Here is a 6,311-nt window from a genome sequence, read left to right on the forward strand (position 1 = left end):
CAAAAAATTCAAGGACTAGGAAAAGTTAAATTCTCAAGTTAACATGTGTAGTTTATTTACCAGAGCCAAACAATCCACTTGTTTCCTATTTACAAAAAGCGGACCTAACAATCATAGATAGTCGTAAATGTTTTGATCGATTAATGATGTGTAACGGCTATAATTTTTGTTAGTAATGACTTATGGTTTGGCAGTCAACACTCAGTTAAAAATGCCTCGTCCCCCTTTTCCGATGACTGCAAAACCTAATATATAAAAAACTAAATAAGTTTACAATCCTTAAAAATCACAGAAACATTTTGGAATTATCTCACTCAGCATTTTTGCATTTGCCTTTTGGATGTTCAATTTTTTTTCAAATCCAAACTTGAGTTTTCACTCTCCCATTTTTCTCGTAAACAAAAAGATCAGGCAAATAGATCTCAACAAAATGAAAATTTTAGAGCTTATGTATGCAAAAAATTGAAAACTATGATAAATCTAAGTGAAGAAAATTATTTCAGGCACTAAAAATGAGCACCAAAGTTTTGTTGTCCATGTTTGGAAAATTTCACTAGTACAACCCCTAATAGCTTGGTGGAATTTTATAAGAAAGAGATTTCTAATTCATCTTAACATGTTTTAAATATGGATATGCATGCCTGAAACATGTTGAAGATGCAAATGTCCTCATGATCCAAAAATTTCAAGGAGTAAGAAAAATTAAATTCTCATGTTAACGTGCAGGGAATATCTCTTTTTGCCTATTTAAAAAAATCGGACCAAACAATCATTGATCATTGTAAATGTTTTGATCAATTAATGATGTGTAACACCTTTAATTTTTTTTTAAATGACTTATGGTTTGGGAGTCAACACTCAGTCAAAAATGCCTCTCCCCCCTTTTTTCGATGATTGCAAAACCTAATATATAAAAAACTAAAAGAGTTTACAATCCTTAAAAATCATAGATACTTTTTGGAATTATCTCTCTTAGCATTTGTGCATTTCCATTTTGGATCAATTTTTTTTCAAATCCAAACTTGAGTTGTCCCTCTCCCTTTTTTCTCCTAAACAAAAAGATAAGGCAAATAGATCACAAAAAAATGAAAATTTTAGATTTTATGTATGCTAAAAATTGAAAACTATATTAAATTTAAGTGAAGAAAATGATTTCACGATCGAAAAATGAACACCAAAGTTTTCGTATCCATGTGTGGGAAATTCCACTAGTAAAACCATTAAAAGCTTGGTGGAATTTTATAAGAAAAAGATTTCTAATTGAACGTAACATGTTTTAAATATGGATATGCATGCCTGAAACATGTTGAAGATAAAAATGACCTAAAGATCCAAAAATTTCATTGAGTATGAAAAATTAAATTGACAAGTTAACGTGTGGTGGGATATTTACCTGAGTCAAACAACCCACTTTTTGCCTTTTTACAAAAATCGGACCTAACAATCATAGATCATCATAAATGTTTTGATTGATTAATGATGTGTAACGGCTATAATGTTTGTTAGAAATGACTTATGATTTTGGAGACAACACTCAATTAAAAATGCCTTGCCCCCCCCCCCCCCCCCCCCCCCCCCCCCCCCCTCTTCCGATGATTACAAAACCTTATATATAAAAAACTAAAAGAGTTTAAAATCCTTAAAAATCACCTATATATTTTGGAATTATCTCTCTCAGCATTTGTGCATTTCCATTTTGGATGTTCAATTTTTTTTCAAATCCAAACTTGAGTTTTCACTCTCTTATTTTTCTTGTAAACAAAAAGATAAGGCAAATTGATCACAACCAAATGAAAATTTTAAGAGTTTTATGTATGCAAAAAATTGAAAACTACAATAAAAGTAAGTGAAGAAAATTATTTCACGCACAAAACATGAACTCCAAATTTTGTTATCCATGTTTGGGAAATTCAACTTGTACAACCCCTATAATCTAGGTGGAATTTTATAAGAAAGAGATTTCTAATCATCCTAACATGTTTTAAATATGGATATGCATGCCCGAAACATGTTGAAGATGCTAGCGACCGAATGATCCAAAATTTCAAGGAGTAGGAAAAATTAAATTCTCAAGTTAACATACGGTGGGATATTTACCAGCCAAACAACCCACTTTTTGCCTATTTACAAAAAGTGGACCAAACAATTATAGATCATCGTAAATTTTTTGACCAATTAATGATGTGTAACAACTTTGATTTTTTTTTAAATGGCATATGGTTTAGAAGTCAATACTTGGGTAAAAATGCCTCCTCCCCCCGCCCCCCCCCCCCCCCCCCCCCCCTTTTCTGATGATTGCAAAACCTAATATATAAAAAACTAAAAGTGTTTAAAATCCTTAAAAATCATAGATACTTTTTGGAATTATATCTCTCAGCATTTGTGCATTTCCATTTTCGAAGTTCAATTTTTTTTCCAATCCAAACTTGAGTTTTCCCACCCCCATTTTTCACGTAAACAAAAAGATAGGGCAAATAGATCACAACGAATTAAAAATTTTAGAGTTTATGTATGCAAAAAATTAAAAACTTTAATAAATTTTAGTGAAGAAAATTATTTAACGCACTAAAAATAAACTCCAAAGTTTTGTTATCCATATTTGGGAAATTCCACTTGTACAACCCCTAAAAGCTTAGTGGAATTTTATAAGAAAGAGATTTCTAATTGATCCTAACATGTTTTAAATATAGATATGCATGCCTAAAACTTGTTGAAGATACAAATGACCTAATGATCCAAAAATTTCCAAGAGTAGGAAAAATTAAATTCTCAAGTTTACGTGCGGTGGGATATTTATTAGAGCCAGAAAACCCACTTTTCACCTTATTACAAAAAGCGGACCTAACAATCATAGATCATAGTAAATATTTTGATAGATTAATGATGTGTAACGGGTATATTTTTTGTTAGAAATGACTTATGGTTTGCGAGTCAACACTCAGTTAAAAATACCTCAGTCCCCCCTCTTCCGATGATTGCAAAACCCAATATATAAAAAACTAAAAGAATTTACAATCCTTAAGAATCACAGATACTTTTTGGAATTATCTCTCTCAGCATTTGTACATTTCCATTTTGGATGTTCAATTTTTTTTCAAATCCAAACTTGAGTTTTTACTCTCCAATTTTTCTCGTAAAGAAAACTATATGGCAAAAACATCACAACATAATGAAAATTTTAGAGTTTATGTATGCAAAAAATTGAAAACTATAATAAATGTAAGTGAAAAAAATTATTTCACGCACTAAAAATGGACACCAAAGTTTTGTTATCCATGTCTGGGAAATTCCTCTAGTACAACCCCTAATAGATTTGTGGGATATTTAAGAAAGAGATTTCTAATTGATCCTAACATGTTTTAAATATGGATATGCATGCCTGAAACATGTTGAAGATTCAAATGACCTCATGATCCAAAAATTCCAAGTAGGAAAAATTAAATTCTCAAGTTAACGAGCGGTGGGATATTTACCAGAGCTAAACAACCCACTTTTTGCCTATTTACAAAAAGTGGACCAAACAATCATAGATCATCGTAAATGTTTTGATCAATTAATGATGTGTATTGGCTTTAATTTTTTTTAAATGACTTATGGTTTGGGATTCAAGACTCAGTTAAAAATACCTCACCCTCCCTTTTTCGATGATTGCAAAACCTAATATATAAAAAACTAAAAGAGATTACAATCCTTAAAAATCACAGATAGTTTTTGGAATTATCTCTCTCAGCATTTATTCATTTCCATTTTGGATGTTCAATTTTTTTTCAAATCCAAACTTGAGTTTTCACTCTCCAATTTTTCTCATAAACAAAGTGATAATGCAAATAGGTCACAAAAAAATAAAATTTTTAGATTTTATGTATGCAAAAAATTGAAAACTATAATAAATGTAAGTGAAGAAAATTATTTCAGGCACTAAAAATGAACACCAAAGTTTTGTTATTGATAGATGTCATATTCTGACATGAGAACTAGGTTAATTATAATAGAATAACCTTTATAATTGTGTTATAGGTGGTTATTTATCAGTTTTCAAATGAAATGTGCATTTATTGAATTTGGCATTAATCACTGTCTATATGGCATATTTTTCTCTCCTGAATTATATTTCATTGCTTTTAGGGTGGGTTTATTTCTTCCTGAAATATTTTTTATGGATTAAATTATGGAATTTCAGGAGAATTTTGGTGGAGAAGAAGATATTTACCAAAATGCCCTTAGTGAAAGGGAGGTGGATTTTTTAGGGCAAATCGTATTAAAACAAAGGGGGAGCGTCGACCAAAACAGAGCCTCGTTGATCGAAACAAAGGAGCATCGACCGAAATAGGGGAAGACCAGAGAGGATTTTGCCAATGTCGTTCGCCGTGCCACCATCGTCCTCCGTCGTCCGGCAACCGAGAACAGACCCGAGGAGAGATCGAGAGAGTCTCCATCGCGGCGAGTTCGACAGTGCTAGTTTCTGTTCACCAGGCCGAGAGGTGACCCGAGAGGGCTCCTCCGGTGCCAATTTCGCATTCCGACCTTCCACCGGCGTCGATTACCTATTTCCGACCATTCCCGGAGCTATTTTGACTCCGACCGAGACTCGAGAGAGCCGGTTAGAGGACTTCAGCTCCGTTTTGTTCTTCGTCGGTCGTCACCTCCGTCTGTGGGCTTCTATCCTTCTTCGTCGGCGTCGTCTCTACCTCCGGCCACTCGCTCTTGCTACCCGAAGCCATCAATTTCGGGAAATTGCTGCACCCGCGAGAATGAGTCTGCTGCCCTAGCGAGAGGAATGAGAAGGAGAGTAATTCGTCATTTTGGAATTTAATTTTTCTATAGTTTAAACTTAGGTTTTGAATGTTTATTAAATTTGATTTGATAATTAATTTTTATGAAATATTTTTTTTCCGGATATTTGATTAAATTAGCTAGTTAGGGTAGGATTATAATTTAGGTTGGATTTTGGTATTTTAATCCGATTTCTGTCTTTCACTCTATGTGCCCGAGAGGGGCTAGACGCAAGGATTGAGAAATCGGATCCGTGTTTACGTGGCGCTCGAGAGAGGCACGAATCACAGTAAAATCCAGAGTTGATAATTTTAGCATCATCACAATAGAAAATTGATTCTCTGCATTCTATTGTAATCCGATCTCTGTCATTAACTCTAGGCGCCCGAGAGGGGCTAGACGCAAGGATTGAGAATCCGGATTCGTGGTTACGTGGTGCTCGAGAGAGGCACGTATCACGGTAAAATCTAGAGTTGACGTTTCCTATTGTGCAAGTAGTTAACCAGATGATTGCTTGATAATTTAGGATATAATTAGTGTTTAGTTCAGATTAATTCATCATATTTGGTTAGGCTAGTTGACTGAAAAATACACAAAATTCAGTCCTCCCTGTGGATATGACCCTCGCTTCCCGCTAGATTACATGAACGATTAGTACGCTTGCGAGGTATAAAAGCCGATGTAATTAAATTTCACATCAAGTTTTTGACGCCACTGCTGGGGAGGCACGTATTAAGTGTATTTCTTTGTTTTCCATGGTCTTAGGTTTGATTTATTTTTATTTTATTTTATTTTATTTTTTTGCTTTCATAATTTTATCTTGGTGATTTTGTATGGAATTATTTTATTTCTTCTAGTTAGTTCGTATTTTCAGTAGTGAGTTTGTTAGCTTAATTTGAAAGTTCATTTTGTTTCTTTTGTGTTTTTGTGCATGGGCGCCGCTCCCTAGGTGGACCATTAGCTCCCTTTGTTGAAGAGGTAGAACAAATTTATAGGAAAACACCCAAAGTCAAGTTAGGAGCTACCATGGCCAATCAGGGTGAACCATTACAGTTACCTGCAGCAGGTGACCGTAGAGCCCTGAGGGATTATTCTATCTCATCCCACTTCACATCACCTTCTTGCATTATATTGCCACCCACTACTGCCGCCAGTTATGAGTTGAAACCAGGTGTGATCCAACTCCTCCCTACATTCTATGGGTTGGAGAAGGAGGACCCTTATTACCACATCAAGGAATTCTTAGATATTTGTGCAACTTTCAAATTCCAGAATTTCTGAGATGACTCTATCCGGTTAAGACTTTTTCCATTTTCACTTAAGGATAAGGCCAAGTCTTGGCTTAATTCCTTAGAGGTGGGCAGCGTTACTTCATGGGACACATTAGTCACGAAATTTTTGTCCAAGTACTTTCCCATTCAAAGAACTACAGCCCTCAGAAGAGAAATCTCAAACTTTATGCAGCAGGAGGGTGAACACTTTTATGAGGCTTGGGAGAAATGGAAGGATTTGATCTGTAGGTGTCAGCATCATGGGTT

At 34.4% G+C, this 6,311-nt stretch overlaps 1 non-coding gene across 1 annotated transcript; it reads right to left on the minus strand.

The window, feature by feature from the left end:
- Nucleotides 1-6,204: 6,204 nt before the first annotated feature.
- LOC137939597 (small nucleolar RNA R71) lies at nucleotides 6,205-6,311 on the minus strand. Its single transcript, XR_011109978.1, has one exon. It is a non-coding gene; the product is annotated as a small nucleolar RNA R71 (small nucleolar RNA).

Source organism: Aristolochia californica, unplaced genomic scaffold, assembly GCF_029961685.1.
Source record: "Aristolochia californica isolate CCGP_79_NKW_82.1479 unplaced genomic scaffold, dmAriCali1.0.hap1 SCAF_8, whole genome shotgun sequence".
NCBI classification, from domain to species: domain Eukaryota; kingdom Viridiplantae; phylum Streptophyta; class Magnoliopsida; order Piperales; family Aristolochiaceae; genus Aristolochia; species Aristolochia californica.